Here is a 20,245-nt window from a genome sequence, read left to right as displayed (position 1 = left end):
TCTCACTAATAAAATAATTACAAATCAAACAGAGAGGGAAGCATATGGAGACTACTTATACTAAAAAAAAAGAATAAAAAATATTTATGTTTATCAATGCTATCATTATGACTAATCTAATAGGGAACTCTTCCTTCAAGAATGTAGTATTTCGGTCTCACAAATTTTTTTTTATTTTATTTATGAGAGACACACAGAGAGAGGCAGAGACATAGGCAGATATAGGCTCCTGCGGGGGAGCCTGATACAGGACTTGATCCCAGGACCCCGGTATCATGACCTGAGCCAAAGGCAGACACCCAACCGCTAAGCCACCCAGGCATGCTGTTCTCACAAAATTCTTAAACCCATGGTGTTTGTGAGTACTTCTATAGTATATTAGGTTTAGCTGTTTTCACTGTTGAGTTGGCTGGCAGCTGTACTGCTAATCTGGGGCCTGGTCCTGCCCTGTCCTGTTAATAATGCATAGCCAGGCTAATAATAAGAGAAAACTTAAATAATGGAAAGGAGTTTTCCCCAGATTGGTGTTCAAATCCATCTGACCATGACTTTTTGGAGGCAAAATACATGACGTGACATGACCTGACAATTTCGAAATAAGGAAGCATGGTGCACAACAGCCCACTCCACTCAAAGCTGCATGGATGACTGAGTCATCTGCGTTTTATTCAGTTTATATGAAATGCTTCCTTGATGTTTCTTAATTTGAACTTCCAGCAGGATGTTGACAGTTATGCTGTCTTAGGTTCATAAGAAAGCAGATAGGTAGCACATCACGTGCAAAGCATTTGTATGAAGACCTTCCCTCTGCCCCCACCACCCTTCCCCCCGGCCCACCCCCCCACCCCCATCTTCTCTCCCTCTCCCTCTCCTCTCCCTCTCCCTCTCCGTCTCCCTCTCCCTCTCCCCTCCCTCTCCCTCTCTCTCTCCCTCTCCTCTCCCTCTCCCTCTCCCTCTCCCTCTCCCTCTCCTCTCCCTCTTCCTCTCCCTCTCCCTCTCCTCTCCCTCTTCCTCTCCCTCTCCCTCTCCCTCTTCCTCTCCTTTTCTCTCCCTCCCTCTCTCTCTCTCTCTCTTTCCTTTACTGTTGGCGACCACCCATGCTTGAGCGGTGTTTTGGCTACTTTCCCACTGATGACTTTTCCAAACCCTGTCAGTGGTGGCTAACAGTTAAATATGCTGCCACCAACTTACAGAAAACACAAGTTGGGTTGCTTTTTTTCTTTTTCTTCAAACTTGCATGTTTATCCTTCTTCACCTTGATTCCTGGAAGAGTCAAACATCTGATCTTCAAGTGAAGCTGGAAGGAAATGGTTGTCCCAGCTGAAAATAGCCTGGATCCCAATTTGCTCTTGAATGCTCTTGCTCAAGATCAATGTTTAATATATTCTTTGTGTGAGGCAATGTCTCTTAAAAACAAAAAGAGGAGTTTGGCTTGAGCTTTAGAAGGTCCAGGAAGCAGCAATGTTCAGTGGAGAGAATATTATTCCATTTGCATGTGCCTGATGAAAGAAATAATTCTGACATTGAATATTTAAGCACAGCTGTGGCGGGAGGACAAGAGGAGAAATGAGGGATAAGTAGGCTGTTCATCCAAGCAAAACCACTCGCCACCAGGCAGTTAACTCCAGATCATATCATGCTGTTATTCCCTCTCTCAGGAAAGATGCTTTACATTATTTAATGAAGAAAGGTAATATTTTGAACTCCAGGAAAATAAAAATGTTACAGCTTTGAGGTTTTTATTTTTTATTATTTTTTTTTAGTCTCACAGTATTTGGTGAATAAAGCTAAAAAAATTTAAAAAGCTACTTTTTTAAAAAACTAAAAAGAGAAGTTGTCTCATCTTTTAAGAAGGCAAGTCCAAACATTTGGTACAGATGAAGGCTGGTCTAGCATTTAGCCAAATAATCTCAGTGTCTGATGGTTATGTAATAAAAGGTATTTGATTCAAAACAGTATGCCATGTTGGTCAGCAATATATGCTTCCACTAAATAACTGAAATACACAAATTGAAATAAAGTGAAATTCTTTTTCCAGAGTTAATGAAAGGTTCCTGTTTGTGAATTTTAGGCTTTGAAGTCCAGACCTTCCCGACAGCAGCAAGAATTTACTGGTGATTTATCTCTATTTGGACAAGTGGCGAACAGAGCGTTACTCTATGGAAAGCTGACATTCCCTACCTGTCAAGGCAGCTTTCCTAAAACCCCTTACACCGGCTCCCTTGGCTGCAGCTCCTCCTTGGGCTGTGCTCCAGGTGGGGCCCAAATGGGCAGTGGGGTTTGGCCTGGCATCAGCTCTCCTCTGGGGCCCTCCCCCTTTCATTGCTGTCACTCTGCGCGCGCACCCTAGGTTTGGGCAAAGCCTTATTCCTCTGTGTTGTCTCCTCTGAATCTTTCTTTGTGACAGTCAATACAGGAACTAATTCTAAGGCTAGTTTTGCCTGCATAAATAAAAGAGGCTTTTTCAGACCCTTCTAGAATTTTCCCAGGGGTCTATTCCACATATATAAATAGTGGCTGAACTTCCTTCCCCATCTTTAAGTGCACAATGTCTATCTGGGAGAGGACCATGCACTGGAACTGTCAAGACTGCAGAAACTGTTGGAGACCAGAGAGCTTCACTGGGACAGGTGGTTTCTGGGAAAAAAAACGGGATCCAGTGTCCACAGGTACAGGGACACTGACAGCCATTGCAGGGTAGGATCCAAGCCAGAGACTCAGGGTGGAAGTTAGACTGTGTTTGGACTCTCCTTGCATTGGGGTGTCTAGCCAACCCTCCTCCCATATTCCACTACAGTGCAATCATAAAAGAAAAAAAAAACTGATCCAGTCCATTCAGCAAAGCTAATGTGTGTTACTGGATTTTCTTTTCTTATTTTGATACTTGCCTGGAAGCAACACAATTTTAACGACCATTGATATAAGCTAGTGCCAACAAAACATGGAATGATGAAGTTTACTTTCCTATTTTTTGAGTTTCTGGTTTTTATCTATCCTGAATGACCTTTAATCTCAATCAGCTGACATTTCTGATACATTCCTGCACAAATCCTTTTGTGAGGTCGTATCCTGGATGCAGAGAAAGCCCAGGACAAGAACCATCAGCAAGGGCTCCTGGGTCAAGTTGGAGATACATGAACAAGTTAAAGGAATCATGAGCGAAGTTGCTGTGGAGGACAGAAGCACCAGAAAGAGTTGAAGAGCTGGCCACTGGTTGGGGGGCATCAGACCCTGGCTTTGTCCTTTACTAAACTATATGGCTTTGATACAATGGGCAATGACTGGAAACTCTGAGCCCTGGTTTACATGTCTAAAAGGTGAAGATAATATGACACCTACCTCACAGGTTGCAGGGAACCTTGAATGTGATGACTGTGCCGTGCTTAGCATTCTGTCAAACGTATGGTAGATGTCCATAGTCACCAGTGCTGGAGTGTTCCGGAGTCATGCAGAGGAGGCTTGTTCATGGGACAGGTGTGATTTTAGTTAGGAGGAGAAGAAAATGAGTACAACCTCTTCACCTGACTACATGTCCCAAAATTACATCTTGTTTTCAGGTCGTTTGGAAACATTTCTCATTGAAGAGGGGAAAAAAGAAACATATTTGTGCTTTTGGTGGAATATTTCAAATCAGAGGTACCATGCACAACTTTGTTGCATACAAAAAGCCTAAAAGAGAAGAAGAGGAGGGACAGAAAAAATGTTGTTTGTTTAATTTGAATGGAGAGTGAAGGAAAGAGTGATCGTCAAATAGTTTAGAGTCCTGTCATTTGGCTGAAATTCATTTCCAAATAAAACTCTCCACGGCATCATCTCTGCCTTTCCTCCCCTCCCTTCCTGCCCTAACTCACTCTTCACCAAACCGACCATCTCCTTTCCCAAGGCAATGCCAAAAAAACACTGCACTTTTGTATTTCTAGCTGACTTCCTAACTAAAAACTTGAATCCTTAGAACTGAGCTCTGAGTGAGGATTCCAAGCTCTAAGACATGTTCTGAAATAACCAAGCTCGTCAATGACTTATGAATAGTGTTGATTATAACTCAACTACAGAATGGGATCAGGACATTTGAATATAAAATTGACCTGGACGTTTAAATTTGAAATTTATGTTTTCATGATGCCAAATATTTGGAAAGAAAGGTTTTTCTAGAACAAAGGGATGTTTTTTCATTCATATTAGATGAGTTGGAAAAATTCTGAAGATTTCTTAAGATGTTGGCTAAGACACAGAAGAGCAGACATTTGGTTCTACATGGAAATTTGGGTGAGGCAGAATGCATCTACAACATGGTACTCGACCGGCCCCTTTCCAGATGTTGTGTCTGGCTTCACTCTGAATGTAAACGATGAACGCTTTCAGGACTCACTGCTAAGTGAGATGTGCTAATGCCTCAAAAGCACTGCTTACTCAGCTGTTTCTGCACAAGGTACCTGGAACTCTGAGCAGAGTTTTTTTCTTTTTGTGCATCTATGTTGTTATTTTTATTGCCATTTCTGTGGATTATCCCAAGAGATAAGAAGTATGCAAATTAAAAAAAGAAGAAGAAGCATGCAGATTTTGAGCAGGCGCTGCCTCAAGATACTCTAATAGTTGTGCAGGAACCCAAACCCAGCTTGAAGAAATGATAGAAGTTAACTCTGGGATGGTATATTCCTGATCAGAGCATTCATCACCAGTGGCATTCCCATCCACTATTTTTCTCCCAAGATTCTGTTATTCCTCATTAGGACAAAGGCTTCCCAGGAATGTCACTGGAACATCTGGTGGGGCTACAGACCACAGTGTCATTGCAGAAAAATCTGTTGCTGTCCTTGTAAAGAAAATGTTAAATTTAATAAGTCTGGAAAAGTGGAAATGTTAGGTTGACAGTAGAATTCTGGAAAGATTTGCATAGCTGATAATTGATGCCATGACTGTGCATGACATCACCGAAAGAGTAAACAAGGACAGAGAGAAGATGTTCAGGTAGGAAATACCAGACTTGAAAATCTCCAAAATGTCAGATATGGCACTATGTCTGTAATGGATTGGAGGAATAAGAGCATTGGAGAGAGTCCAGCAAGTCCAGCATCAGATACTGTAGGGGAAAGGGTGGAATTGAGAGAAAAATGTGAATTTGGACATCTGTTGACCCTCATAGGTGTTGAGGTGAGTAGTGCTCTGCTGCCTGTATAGAATCTATTCAATTTGTGCTTGGTCATCTCCAGAACACAACTTGAGGGCTTGAAGCCATGTTTCATTTCCCGAGGTGGCACGCATTTCTAATAATCTTTAGGACTTCTCCAGAAAAGTCATTCAGAGCCTTTGGAGGTCAACACAGGAGGTTCATATTCCAGAAAATTCGAGCAGGTACATTCTAAGCCTGATTTAGTATGTTACCAAGAGCACAAACCACAGTTTCTTCACTATGGCAATTTCACATTCTGCGACCATGTTTGTCTATTAAATGCTAGGTGTTTCTGAATCACAGTGGTTTTTTTTATTTTAGAACCATGTACCAAAAAATAAAAATAAATAAAAAGTTTATTTAAGACTAATGAGAAAAAGAGAAACTCCTGCTAATATCCACAGTTTATGATATCCCAAAGACATTTTTGCCTTTATCTGCTCATAATTTGAGCCCTACCTCTTCTAAGGCATTGGCCTCTCAGTATTGCTGCAGATAATTCAGTGTTGGCCTCTTATGGTCGTGGCTTCTGAACTCACACTCATCTACAAGCTTGGAAAATTATACTGAAGCTGATGTCTATCAACACACAATTTGGAGATTCCATATCATACTCTGCTACTACCATTAAAGACTTTCACATTGACACAAATGTTTAGCTACTTCTCTCTAATGGTTAAATTGCAAAATAAACCACATGTGGACCTCTGTCTTAACTTGATGTCGAAGGAATAGCTAGCTAGTGGAGGGATTGTTGGATGACCTCGAGTCACCCACCAACATGAATCACCTGTTTTAAAAGATAAGGCAGTTGCATGCCGGTTTCCAAATCCAACTTCTGTTTTGTACATCAGACATCAAGCAGAACACCTGGGGAAGGTCTTTCTAGAGGAATTGTCCTCATTGTTGATGTATCAGCCTGGTTGTGTATCAGAATCACATGGAAAAGCTTGTTTAAAAGTATGGAACCTCTGCAGTTTCCAGTTCAAAACATTTAGCCCAGAGCCTGGGAATCTGTATTTTAACCAGCATTGCTTATCCATGGCTCTGGACTCACATTTAATATGTAGGATCTTACAGTAGATATGTCAAACCAGAGGAAGCATGCACGTGGGCTCACAGACACAAGTCTTCTGTAAATGATGCAGAGTTCCATCACCTGCTTAGGGTTGCATTAATGACTGTCCTGTGCAAAGTCACTGGTCACACATAATTTCCTGGATGTGATCATTACTATATCTACCTCAGTTGACATTAGGACCCTAAAAAATGGCCTTATTGGAACTGTTTTCATTATTCTCTAAAACCTTCAAATAAATGCTAGCTAGAAAAATCAGAGCAGGGATGCCCGAGTGGCTCAGTGTTTGAGCATATGCCTTAGGCTCAGGGTGTGATCCCAGGGTTGTGGGATCGAGTCTGCATCCGGCTCCTCTCTCTGCCTGCATCTCTGCCTCTCTCTCTCTGTGTCTCTCATGAATAAAATAAAAGCTTAAAAAAAGAAAAGAAAAATCAGAGCAGGTACCTATGAGACCCTGATATTCTCGATGTTTACCATAAAGTAGCCCTTCAAGGCTGCTCATTTCTTAGCCCATCACTTTGAACTCAACAACCGAGTCCATCTTCTGTTCAGGTAATAACATCCTTGACGTCTCATGGCTTGCTTTAACCAACCCTTCAAAACTGGATGAGCAGAAAAGGAGTGTTCTAAGTGTTGGCTTGGCTTGCTCTATTTATCCTTCTTCCTAATAGGATCTGTTGCCTTTGCTAATAGGCTTGACTCATCTGGGCCAATACCATGAGATCTTTGACATGAGTTATCCAGGTGGGTTGGGCTGATGTCACTGGGTCAACCTAGGAGAAGTGTGTTCTTCGCACATTGTTTTTGATGACAGCAAAACCATTAAGTGCACCTCTTCACAGTAGGGTTTTTCAGTGTGTGGCCCATAGACTCCTTTGCATTAGCATTCCCTAGGTATTTGCTAGGGAACACTCTTTTTTTCGGATCTCTATCCTGGCCCACTGAATCAGAATTTCTGCTGCTTCTGGAGTCTGTATTTTTTTAACAATCTTTTTGGGTAAGTCAAATATACAATAATGTTTTGGAACTAGGGCTCTAATTACGGAGTCACAGAATGAAGGAAACAACCATCTGCCACCTTTCACCGTGTCCAGCTCTGGAATAACACAGAGAAAGCCTTGGAAAGAAGTGTTCCGCTCAAGTGTGTAACTGTTAGTTTAAGGGTATTATTGCCAAGTCCTAAATCTGCCACACCTTCCAGCCCAGTAACCTCAGTAAAAGGTGCCTCCACTCCTCACAGACATCCTTAACTCTCACTTGGACCCAACATCCAGCATTCACTCAGAAATCCTGCCAGTTTTATCACCTTCTCCAGCCTTGGCTATTGCAATGGCCTCTGATGACCTTTCAAACAGTCAAAGTGTTTGTTTTAAAAGTACAAGTTAAGATATGTGGCAACTCTCCCCAAACATGTAGATGATTCCCAATCTCACTAAAGAATAAACTGTAAGATCCTTCCTGTGACCCCCAAGCTCCTATTTTGGGTCACATTGACCACTCAGCCCAAACCCCTGCCTTCCTTGCTATTCCTGAAGTGCATCAAGCATGCTCCCTTCAGGACCTTTGCATTTGCTGTACCCTTTGCTCTAATGCTTTGTCCCCAGATATCTTCCTGACTCAGTCTCTTGTTTCATTCAGGTCTCTGCTCAAATGGTATTGCATTGCCTCATCCCTGCTGGCCCATCTGGGGAACATAAAACCTCCTTCCTCCTTACCTTGCTTTGCTTTCATTCATACCAACTGCTCTGACATGTATTTTTATTTATCATCCTTTCCCTCACACTGGAGTATAAAATCCATGGAAACAAGGTATTTTTCTATTTTTGTCATTGCTATTTCCTCCATGCCCTAAACAGTGACTGGCACAAATGATTGAGTAAATAAATAAATGAATGGGTGCTTGGACACCATGTTTTCAAATTGCATTCCTGGAGGACTTCACGAGGGAGGCACTGAGTGTGGCGGCTGTGCCTAGATCATCTTGCTAATGTGCAGTTCTTGTTACGGTCTCCATAGAGACAAAGTGATTATGACCAAATACTGCCCTTGAAATCTTCCCTCTCCCTTTTGCTTTGCTGATGTTCCTGGAGTGGTGTGTAACAGAGATTGAGAGTTGAACCTGTCCACAGTACATCATACAGCAGTGATCAAGGCCCACCCACCTGGAGGCCTTGGCTCATCTTTTGCCAGCCTTATTTCCACCAACACCACAGATGGCATTTTTCAGCTTATTCCACTCCTAAGCTCATTTCCATGACTCCCTTTCTCACATGACTCATGCTTTCCACTTCCCACTCTGCATTCCTGACACTTTACACCTGTATCATGAGTTCCTTGGTCAAGGGCATCCATATTCCTTCTTCCCATATACTGGTCTCCTCTATCACTGGTCCTACTTCCCCACCTTTACAGCCATTTGCTGAAGCGATTCCCCCACTAACTTTCCAGGATCTGTTCTTTGCTAGGTGAGAGGTGCTCTGTGTCCACCTGCAGGGCCACCACTCACGAGCCATGAGCAGGAGCACTGGTTGTGGAGTATGTAGCTTTTCCAAAGTTTCACTTCTGAGACTGATTTTTAAATCCACTAATTTTAAGTTGCTTTGGTTGGCTTGGACATGTTTTCCCATTTCTAACTCAAGACTCTTTCTAGCACAGGTTTCTGTGCAGCCTTTACCAATATACTTCAGGATATTTAAATTGAATATTTTATTAGGTTATGTAATTTGAAAAAAAATTAAGGAAAAAGTGTGAAGTGGCTTCCTATAGTTCCATCTGTTCTGATTTGCTAAGAAGGAGATAAGATCGGTTCCTTTTCCTCCTCTGTTCCTAGTGTTTGGCCTATGTTCGACATTCCCAACATGAAATGCACTCCGTTCTGCCTGTAGAAACCCAGAACCATGCCAAACAAGAAACACAAACGTGGTTGTGGTGCCCGAGGTCCTAGTCTGTGATCTTTCCCCACAGCTGGCATGTTCCCTCTGAGGCTCTGAGACATTCCTCATTAGCTCAGAATGGGGACTGAAAGGCATATCCAATTAAAGAGAAGGATAAAAGGCCCTCTCTTCTGCTGGTCTTCAAACCAAGTGCCAAAGAATAACCTTTGTACAGAGCAGGATGGGAACTCCTGTCAGGAGCCAACCCCAAGTCTCCCTGGGGGCAATGCCTGCTGAGGCTATGCACCTTACCTGTCCTCTCAGCAAAAGAGCATCTAGGTGGGCCTGCCCAGCATGGTGGCAGCACGAAATCTGGAGCCAGAAGCACAGAGGAGCAGAAAATTCTAGGTAGGGCTAGCAGTCACTCCCTATCCCCACTTAGCTGCTATGCTTCAAGGTGCGTGGGTAAATTTGCAATAGTGTGGCTGTGAATGCTTCTGGTGATTGTTAGTGGTGGTGGGAGCGGGAGTGCTGCTGCTGCAATTTCAATCTTTGTGATCTGACTCAGACTTAGCAGTGCAATGTTTAACTTTTGTTTGTGGGAGGACTGTAAAGGTACCAAACAAACATAAAGGCTATCTGACCTTCAAGAGTGAGGACTGTACTAGTACTCTTCATCTAACTCTACCTACATAGCGCCCATCCTTTGATTCATCATGTCTGTGATGCATGTGTACATGTGTGTGTGTGCATGTGTGTATGTATATGCACACGTGTGTGTATCCCTGTGCACCAGTGTGCCTATGTGCCCATAGGTGTCATCTGTTATGTGCCAGGACATGTTGCTGGAATCTTCTTTTGTCTATCAATACACAAAACACACATATATACAATACCCGTATACATAATCCCCATCCACACAGATTTCTCCTGTCTATAAATCCCCATAAAAGAGATTGCTTTGTTTTATGGCTTGTGTTCTATTCAAGTTATTTTTAAAAATGTGTAAGCACATCTATATTTTTTTAGTTTTATTTGTATTTTTAAAATTTATACTAAGTGTCCCAGCAGGCACTACCACAACACACAGAAGCAAGTATCTTGTGGTTTCTTGTGTTATGATATCCACTCACAGCTTGATCTGACCACAGGGAAAAGGAGTCAGCCACATTTTGGGTTATACACTGCTTTGACATCTACAAACATGACGTTTGGCTGTCTCCATTATGTGATTCTTAGGGTCTGGCCTAGGACTTTAGAGTCAGTGAGAACGGAGACCAACTTACTTATTATTCTTTATTAACTCATTCTTTGCACAAATACTTATTGAGTGCCTACTACATGTCAGGTACTGTGCTTCCAGTAGGAAGCAAAAGCAAGAAGTTCCTGCTATTGTGATAACTAAATGCCCCTGCCTCCAGGTAGACTAAGGGAACCACTGTTGGGTTATGTATCCATCATTATTAACAGCCAATGAAATGCAAAACATGATCTGAAAATTTGGTTTTTATAATACCAAAGAGTTAAATATTGAGTCACATTTTAGTTTGTTTTTATTTTTACATCTTATATTGGTGGCTTTTCTTTTCATTTCTTATCGAATCTTTCATTCAACAGATGTTTCTTGCACATTCACTATATGCTGAATCTACAGTAGTGAACAAGCCACATATATATCTTCTATCCTTTGGAGCTGTCCAAACCAATATTTAAATGTTAATATACCACAGAAACAAAATCAAGGCAAGCACAAGAGCAAGTGTTGTCTATCTAGTGCTTAACCTTTAGATCAGATTATCTGAGTGGGGAATGGGGCATAAGATTGGGAAATACATAAGTGAAACAAGATACCGCACAAATCTTCAGAAAGGCTGAGTCTCAAAATGTATTAGGACAGAAAGATTAGGGAAAGATGGGGGGGGGGAGTTATAGGGTGGAAAGAATACTGATTTCTGTCAGGGAGCATCATCTTCTATTGGTCAAGGAAAAGAATTCCAAAGCACAGTAGAGGTTGAAAATCAATGTTGATAATGAATAGGTTATAGTCCTCAGGAGGAAAGAAAGCTGGATTCAAAGGCAAAGGCTTCTCATTGACAAGGAAAGAGATCATTATTCCTTAAATATAGCAGAGAAGGATGGAGTCAGTAATGATAAAAATGATTTGAACTGGAAATAAGCAAAGTTGAGAAAGTTCAAAATAAAAAATAAAAAAAATAAAATTTCAAACTTCCCAGAAATAATAAGCTCATCTTCTGTGAAAAGGGGCTTAGAAATGGGGACCTGAGAAGAAGGAAAAATCTGGTCCATGGCAAACTTGTAAATTGATCTCATCAATTATCTGACAAAATAGTGGACATTTTTACATTTCACAAATTAAAATGTCCATGACTCTGAGCCATATCTAGCTGGCCTTGGGAAGAACTCACATGATAAAAAGACACACCTAGGACAATCTGCAGGAACAAATGCATATCATAGAAAAATGCACATCATAGCCAACACCAACACATGATTTAGAAGAGCTGGATAAGCTTCAAGTCCCATTGGTAGGGAACCAGAAGCTCAGTGTAGTAGAATGGAAAGATCATGGACTTGGACTCACTCAGACTGGGTGAGAACAAGTTCAGCCATTCACCAACTGAATGACACTGGGCAGAGGGCTTAGTAGCCACCTATCTCCTCAATGAATATTATAGTGCTTACCACATGGGCTTGTGGAAAGAGCTAATGTGGTGGTGGAGTTGAAGCATTCAGCACCAAAGAAGCACATTACATTACTTCTTTGTCTACGATTTTTCAGATTTTGTTATAGGGCAGAAGATGGCCATCAGAAGATGGCTTTAAGTTCAGATTTGTCATTGTTCACAGTAGCCCTGTGAAGACAATGCCTTTACTAATAGTCTATGCTGTACATGTCTTAGATACAACCACTACAAGCTGCTCTGCCTACAACTTAAGTTTATTCAACGTGTCTATCTATCTATCATCTATCAATCTATCTATCTATCTATCTATCTATCTATCTATCTATCTATCTATCATCTGTTATCTGTATGTGTCAGGGGTGCTTATTAATGGTTATTTCCCCGATTTGATTACTGTTACACTCTACCTTCTCACTTCCTCTTAAAAAAATAACCATTTTCTCCCCAGGTCTCAGTAATTATGTAAATGAATTATTAAAAGTATAGATAGTAAGCATGTGTTTATAAGCTTCCATGATTGCTGTATTACCCATAATTTACTTTATAATACTTGAGCACAAAGAGAGAAAGAGGGATGTAAAATTATGTGCCTGTTGCTTGGGTTGAGTTACAATTCAAGTACTCATGGTGCTCCCACCAAGGAGCCACACTTCCCTTCCATTAGAGAGGCAGCCAATCTCCAGAGACAGTGATAACAAAAGCTTCTTTTATTTACATTTCAAATACTATCTAAAGCTGGTTATTATAAGTGTATTTTCAGTGAAGTTTGTGGCCTGTTAGTAAGCTGATACACATTAAAAATGTGTTCATATTTGGTGAAATTGAAAGTAACCAAGGTATGTAGATTGGCAAAATCTTGCAGAGGTGTACTCCTGCATAAACAGGGACATGCAACCAGAGGACTGACAATTCTGAGGCTTGACCTTTTTTTGTTCTATATGCAACTAGGGATCCATAGGGTTCTGTCTGCCTGAAATCAGCCACATTATTAGCAAAAGCTTGTCTGTGAGACCTTGGAGGGCCACTTTACACAAACCTTCCAAGTGAGGCTGTGGTCATATTACCTCAAGGACAGAGAGTGAGAAATTCATTGAGCAGCATAACAGCTTATAGGAGCTACTTCTGGGCTTGCCTGACAATAACTGTTTATTTTTAAAAGTCTGTATGTGTGTCAGAATTTTATCTGAAACTGATTTTCATTGTGGCTAGGAGCCAGGTTGTAGGAGGAGTCATCCACATCTAATTTTTTTGGAGGGTACCATTTTCCATCAAAAGACTCCTAACTTCTGCACAATAAAATCACCTAAGGTCAGCTGGCAATACTCATAAAGTTAAGTAATAATAACAAAAATAATCATGAAAATACCACTAATCCTACTCGGGTAAAAGTCCCCCTTGAATTTCAGATAGAAAGAGCTTCTCCAATAAGATCAACATTTTGGACAATGTACAAGATCCTTTCACATTCAGGTGTCCATGACCATCAGAAGATTTCAAATTGTTACCTTTATGGTTTAAGTACATGCTACCTGAAATGTGCTTTTGCTTTTCCTTTCCTATCATCTTTCAATCTAGATGGGAACTGCCAGCTAAATGAGAGCCCTGGTTTGTTTTAATATCTGACATTCTCTGTCCAAATCCCTGCTGCAGAGATGCTGATTTGAGTTCTATGGGGGAAGACACAATGACTTTTTTGTTCATCCTTATATTCTCCATGTCCAACATGGTCAGATCCATAAATAATGCTCAGCAAATATAGGTCAAATGAATGAAAGAAATAGTAAATAAGTGAGTATTTTTCTGTCCCTCTCTTCATACTCTTGGGTGGTTGGCTAAATATCTGCTTCATGGGAGTCTGTAGGGGTGGGACCTGACAACTGGATGCTGCAGCCGAGTGCAACAGCGGGATATTGCAGGAACCCCATCTTGAGCAAGTCACTGTTAATGAGTCTTCTCTCTAGTTAGGTCCCACAGGTTCTTGGACAGAATTTCCCTGAGACTTACCCAAGTCACAGATTTAATGACTTTAAAGAAAATGTGTAGTCTCTGGAAATAATGATGTACTACTTTAAGGGGAAAAACTGAAATTATACAGATGAAGAGCTGCTTAAAATAAAAATAAATATAAGAAAATCCCTATTCCACTCAGTTTTGGAAGTCAAAGCTTTTGTTCATACTATACAAAGAACCAAGGTATGATTTTTCTTGTGGCTTCTTCAAGGAGGGCACAATTTGAAAGGCTCCTCAGGATGGCCCTATAAAATCCCTTGAAGAATACTGTCTCCTAAATCAGAGGTGGCAAATTTATGATGCCTGGCCAAACTCAGCCTGCTGCCTGCTTTTGTAAATAAAGTTTTATTGTCACACAACTACATCCATTCATTTACATTTTGTCTATGGCTGCTTTCCTGCTGCAATACATCATCGAATAGTTGCAACAGAGACTCTCTGGCAGGTGAAGCCTAAAATATTTACTACCTGGACCTTTAAAGAAGTTTGTTGATCTCATCCTAAATGTCTTCAAGACTTATCCTTTAGCCACAAGTAATAATGACCCTCTCTATATAATTAAAGCAACCAAAATAATAGTAGAAGGCATATAATATGCCTTAGAAGTACTGGGATTAATTATTTAGTTATGAAAAGGGTGAGATGTTTTATTGGTTTATTTAAACTTTGCCTTATCCTACAAAAGTTTGAGGTGGTTTATAAAAACATGCAATATGATCACAAAATTAAAGTTCTCACAAAATCCTAAACAGAGAAGATATAAATTAAAATAGAAGGTGAAAATAAAGTAGAAGTTTTTCTCTGCTTGGGTTTTACCCTTTAATTCTGCACTATTTTATATTAATATTACATCCATTGCTTATTTCTATTTGCTGTTCTATCAGATCTTAGTTCTTTCCAAACCTTTTCAATTATTAAATATTTCAGAGTTTACTGATGAATATTACAAGCATCCATGCACATATCACTCACGTTTTTCAAAGGAGCTTTCAAAAAAATGGTACCATATTTGCTTGGACAATCTTAAAATAAGACACACAGTGTTCATTGATATCATAACTCACTGCTATCCCATTGGCTTCTTTCACCAAAAAACTTCTATTCTGAAGGTGGTTCACATACCACTGATCTATATCTTAAAATTCACAATATATGTATGTTCCCATAAAGAATGTTTCATTTTTTAATTTATATGAATGAGTTATTATTTGTATATAATATTTCTGCAATTTGCTTTATTTCTCAACATTAGGTTTTACAAAGTCATCTATGCTGAAATAAGTAGATGTAGTTTACCGATTTTAATAACTGTGTAGGAATTAAAATCTACCTCTAGTTCATTGCCAATGAATGGACATTTAGATAATTTCATTTTTGAAACAAGTGCTGCTTCTGTTGAACCACTATGTTGTATACCTGAAAATAATGTAACATTGTGTGTCAACTATACTCAAATAAAAAACATCTAAGCAATCACCAGAAAATAAGAAATAAAAATAAAAAGTGCTTTCAATGAACATTCCTCCTTGTGTGGGATGGGAATGTCTTTAGGGTTTACACCTGAAAGAGTAATAGGCAGATCATAGGGTATATAGTAAAGTTTAACTTTACTAGAAAATTGCCAGGACGCCTGGGTGGCTCAGTGGTTGAGTGTCTTGGCTCACGGCATGATCCTGAAGTTCCAGGATCGAGTGCCGCATCGGGGTCCTTGCGTGGAGCCTGCTTCTGTCTCTGCCTCTGTGTGTATGTGTGTGTCTTTCATGAATAAATAAATATAATCTTTAAAAAAAATTTTTTAATTGCCAAATGTTCCTTTGAATTGCTAATATGATTTTATACTTCAACCATTAGACGTATAACCATTGCTCTTTATCCTAAAGAGCAAATCCTCAAAAGGACACAGGAAGTAAACAGAAATAAAAAGCAAGAAATAAAAAAGGAAGTTGCAGCTGGAAATCTGTAAGAAGCCCAACCATGGAAGGTTTTCTGATGCTCCTGTAGAGTTCTGACTGTACTCCGTGAGGAATGGAAAGCCTTCAAAATCCCTGATATGTGCTCCAGCTCACAGGTGGATATTCTTTTTGCTTCTTTCTTGAATCTTAAACACATTGCTAAAGCAAGAGCCTTGAAAATTGGCAGTAGTTTCAAATACTTATTGAATAAGATCTTAGAAATGCTAAGAGTCAGGTGTTTGTAGACTCTCTCTGGTCTCAGTTACCAGGAGATAATTTCCTGAATATTCTCTGGCCTTCAACATCTAGTCAGAAATCCTATAAGAAATATTACACATCCCATAAAAAGACTATGTCCAGTACCTTCTTGATCCATGGAGAAGCCACCACAGTAGACTAAAATCTGTTTAAAATGGTGAATGATTGTTTCACCTAGTTTGGGTGCAGATGAGTTTGTCTAATCCAACACAATTCATTGATTGGTCTCTCTTGTCATCATTTCTTCCATTTTATCCTAAAGATCTCTTGACGTGCTGTGCAAAGGCAGATCTAACCTTCTTCTGACATTTTGTGCATCTGTCCTTGTCTTCTGCCAGCCACCTAGAAGGGTGGCTATTTGAACAAGGATGAAATCACAACTCCTGGATGCCTGAGCTGGTTCACCTTCTTAGAGTGTTCTAGAGATACTATAGGAAGAATGTTCAGCACCTTTCTCTCAATAGGAAAACTCATTTGTTTCTTCCAGCCTTCCTGGGTCAAGCAGCCACAGATGGAAGCAGAGGCAGAGCAATCTAGATCCTGAGGGTGGAATAAACGGCCAATTATTATTCCAAGACCTCTGAGAAGGTGTGTGCCTACACAGAGCAGGAATTCTTTCATTTTGGATTTCTACATTTGCAAATGAAAGAAAGAAACTTTAAAATAGGAGATGGGATAAAAGAACCTCAAACCTCAAGAAAGAAGTTGTAGAGTAGGGGCTGGAGTTGGCCCTAGAGGTGACCAAGGACTAGAACTGTCCACTGTCCTTGTTCTCTTTGCGTGCTTGCCTCTTCATTCCTGGTTGGCTGTCAGAGGAAGCTGGAGTTAGGGCTTCTTCCAGAATTCTGGGACTTGTCTCCTTGCAATGCTGGGAACATGGAGGAACTAGGACCCTCCATATCAGTGCTAATTAAAAGAATTTTCATAGAAGACTCTGATTGGTTCAGCTTAGGTAGTCCAGCCCACCACTGTCCAGGATATCAAAGAGTCATGACTGATAATTTTAACAGAGCCAGTAATTGAATGGGAGAAATACATATTTCACCTGAAAGACAGACGCAATCATGGGTGACTTCTCCTCATGGTAATACATCTATAAAGATGCCACAAGGACTTTATGCCAAAACATTCCAAAACTTCCAGATTCAGATAGCTTTGCCTTGATCAATATGGCATAGAAAATAATTTTCTTCCATTATATTTTTGTCTTCTAATTCTAATGATCACTTTTTGGGGTCATTTCCAATAACTCTGGATTTTCTTCTTACCTATGAGTCTCCTTAAGCAAACATTTAATACAAATGTCGCCCAAAGCATTAAGGTCTTAGGGCTTTGCTGAGGCCACAGAGCCTTGTCCTCTCCTGTGGTCAGTGAAACCAATTTTCAAGTGCTCCCTTGCTCTATAGTAATGAGGGCCATGCTGCATGGTTCATACCAAAACAAGATGGGGGGAAATACTGTAGGGACACTCTTAGGCCATGCTCACAAGAGGACGTGCTTTCCATGGCAAATACTACTTTAAACTTGAATTGACAGCTGAATTCAACCTATGTGAGTTTCACTGGCTACTTTCCTAGGACAGGTTTGGATTTTATGTTATTTTTTGGAGGAGAAAGAGAAGACCTCATCTTGGAAATATCTCTCATTTTACAAATGAGAAAACCATGGCCCAGAGATGTCACATGACATGGACAGAACCATGCAGCCCACAAAGAGTGACCCAAGGTCCCTTGAGGAACTTCATTATAGGAACATCTATTAGACCCCTGCTGTGTACATCACTTGGGCCTTTGGGTAGGAGAAGTGATATAAAGGAGGCTAAAGCATGACCCCCTTTTTCTGTGAGCCTCCAGATTAGGGTCCCCAACCACATAGATGAAAACTCTGAGAATGCAGATACACAATTGACATTTTTTCCCTAATGGAGGATCTTATGATTAGTTAAATGAATCTCAACATGCAAATTATCACAACTGTTTATCCTATATGTAGATTCTACCACACAGATTAAATAAATTCTTTGCAACACAGAGATCCCTCATGATACTTCTCACATATTACCTATCGTGCTTTGGGCATGGCTCTGCACATAGAACATCAAATAAATGTTGCTGACTGCCTGACCATCAGTCCCTCCTGACCACAGATGGTGTCAGGGTTGGTAGCTGTGGTCTCCTAAGGGTTAACTGAGAAAGGAGTGTGGGATTCCAGGGCCTGCAGTTGATTTCCAAGAGTCCCTCCTAGCAGGGCGAATGCCAGCACAACATCTGGTGTGCACCTGAATAAATCCAAGTAGTTTCCTTTTCAATATTGTATAAATTCTGCACCTTGACTCATGGCTATTAAACCCACTGTGGTAAGATATCCAGCAAGCATGGCAGTATTTCATTCATGAGGGAGGACCACTCCAAGAAGAGCAGCATGAAGCCATCTCCACCCACCCTGCACCCCAAAGCCTCTGGAGAAAGCTGTTGTCTAGGCTCCTTCTGCTCATAATTCCATTTAGCTCATTCAGTTTTTAAGGCAGGTTTTCCATTTGAAGATATACTGTCTCTTACTCTCTCCTGCCCCCAGGTTCCTTCTTTTCCTCCTCCAGACTCAGTTTCCCCCCTCCAAAGTCACAGCCATCAACAGCCTGTCTACCCCTTCTTGTGTATTCTGATCAACTGAGACTTATCACCAATGTGGCTTAAATTAAAAGCAGGCCCTTTGGAGGGATGCTGGCTGTCTGCCCTCCCTCTTTCTCCTTTGCTCCTACTTCGTGCTGCTAAACATAATTCTTTGAAGGGCTCCTGGCAGAGTCGGTAGTCCACAGTCCTGGCCTCTGTCACTTTCCCCGAGTGAGAGCTCAAGCTGGAATTACAAAATATACTAGGGATCAACAGGTTCTAGAAGGTTATTTGGCCCTGTACCCCCACTGTGCAGAGGAAATAAATGAAGCCTCCAATAGGATCTTGTTGCTCCTCAGGTCAACAAGGGTCCTCATGCCGTATGGCCTTGCATCCTCTCTCCTCTATTTCTGCATACCCCTCTCATCTTTGCAACTGTGTGGTGAACTCCAACTCATCATGTCTCACTAAGCTGTAATGGTACCACATCTGAGAAATTTACTTTGCACTCCCTGCCCCCCACCTCATCACTCTGCCCTGGAAATTGTTACTCTCTCTTTGGGCTTCCTAGTTTTGCATAACACAACCATTACAGCTTCTCACAGTGCATGACAGATGATGCTTACTTCCTCACCTCACCCTTCCCCCATTAAAACAGGCTGTGAAACAAAGATTCTAATGCTTAACACTTAACTTGGGACAGAACTTGGGGAGCCACCAGTGGGAGATGGGAAGAAAGGAGGAACATTAAAAGGTGAGCACTACTCAGTTTCTGCCTGTGGATAGTGGGGCTCATTGTAAGGACACACCTCAGAGAACTATCCCACTAAAAAGCAAGGAAGCTGGTCCATTGATCTACTGAACAATGAACTAGGTGCCTCATTTTTAGGAGGTTGCTTCTGAAACATGAACTCCCTGGCATGTCTCGCCCCCTTCAAACTTCGGGCAAAGCACACTCTCAGCCAGAGGAAGTTCTTAGGCAGAAAGACCTGGAACTAACCACTGGGGACCTCCAGCATGGGCCAAGGGTCCAGTGGTGTTTTCTAGGGCACCCGCTTTTCTGTGCCCAGAGAAGCAGAGCCTGGATGATACTCTCTCAGCATCGCCAAGATATGGCCCATTAGAGGCATACTCCTTATTTTAGTTGAACTCAAAAATGAATTTATAACCTTACAAAACTAAGGGACAGATGTAAACTGGAAGCTGGAAGCTGGGCTCTCGGCTCAATACTTTTCCAGAGAACTTTTTAGAATTTTCACTCAAATATCCCTCTTCTAACGTCAGAGGATTTGGATGTATAATATTCTCTAGAGTCTTGAGCATTTAGTCTGGGGTAGCCTGCGACCACCAGAGCACTTCTTTGGTGCTTATTTTTTAAATTTCTACAAATTACATTCTATTCCATAGCACATCCACATTTCCTTTTGTATTATTTAAACATTTCAATTACCAGGTAAATTATTACCTGTTGCTTGTGCGCTTTTGGTGAGAGATTAATGTTCCAGGGTACTTTTCTTGGGCTTCATGTATCTCCCAGCTCATGCCACCACTCCCACCCCCCACCTCCCAGTGAGGGTCATAGTACCTCTT

General features: G+C 41.0%; 1 long non-coding RNA gene across 1 annotated transcript; it reads right to left on the bottom strand.

Moving 5' to 3' along the window:
- Positions 1–263: 263 nt before the first annotated feature.
- Positions 264–20,241, bottom strand: LOC140617824 (uncharacterized). The gene is made up of 4 exons (XR_012017965.1): positions 20,121–20,241; positions 3,340–3,669; positions 1,192–1,499; positions 264–740 (listed from the first exon to the last, which is right to left on the bottom strand). It is a non-coding gene; the product is annotated as an uncharacterized lncRNA (long non-coding RNA).
- Positions 20,242–20,245: the final 4 nt, after the last annotated feature.

Source organism: Canis lupus, chromosome 26 (genome assembly GCF_048164855.1).
Source record: "Canis lupus baileyi chromosome 26, mCanLup2.hap1, whole genome shotgun sequence".
In the NCBI taxonomy this organism is placed as follows: domain Eukaryota; kingdom Metazoa; phylum Chordata; class Mammalia; order Carnivora; family Canidae; genus Canis; species Canis lupus.
This window is presented reverse-complemented; position numbering and strand designations above follow the sequence as displayed.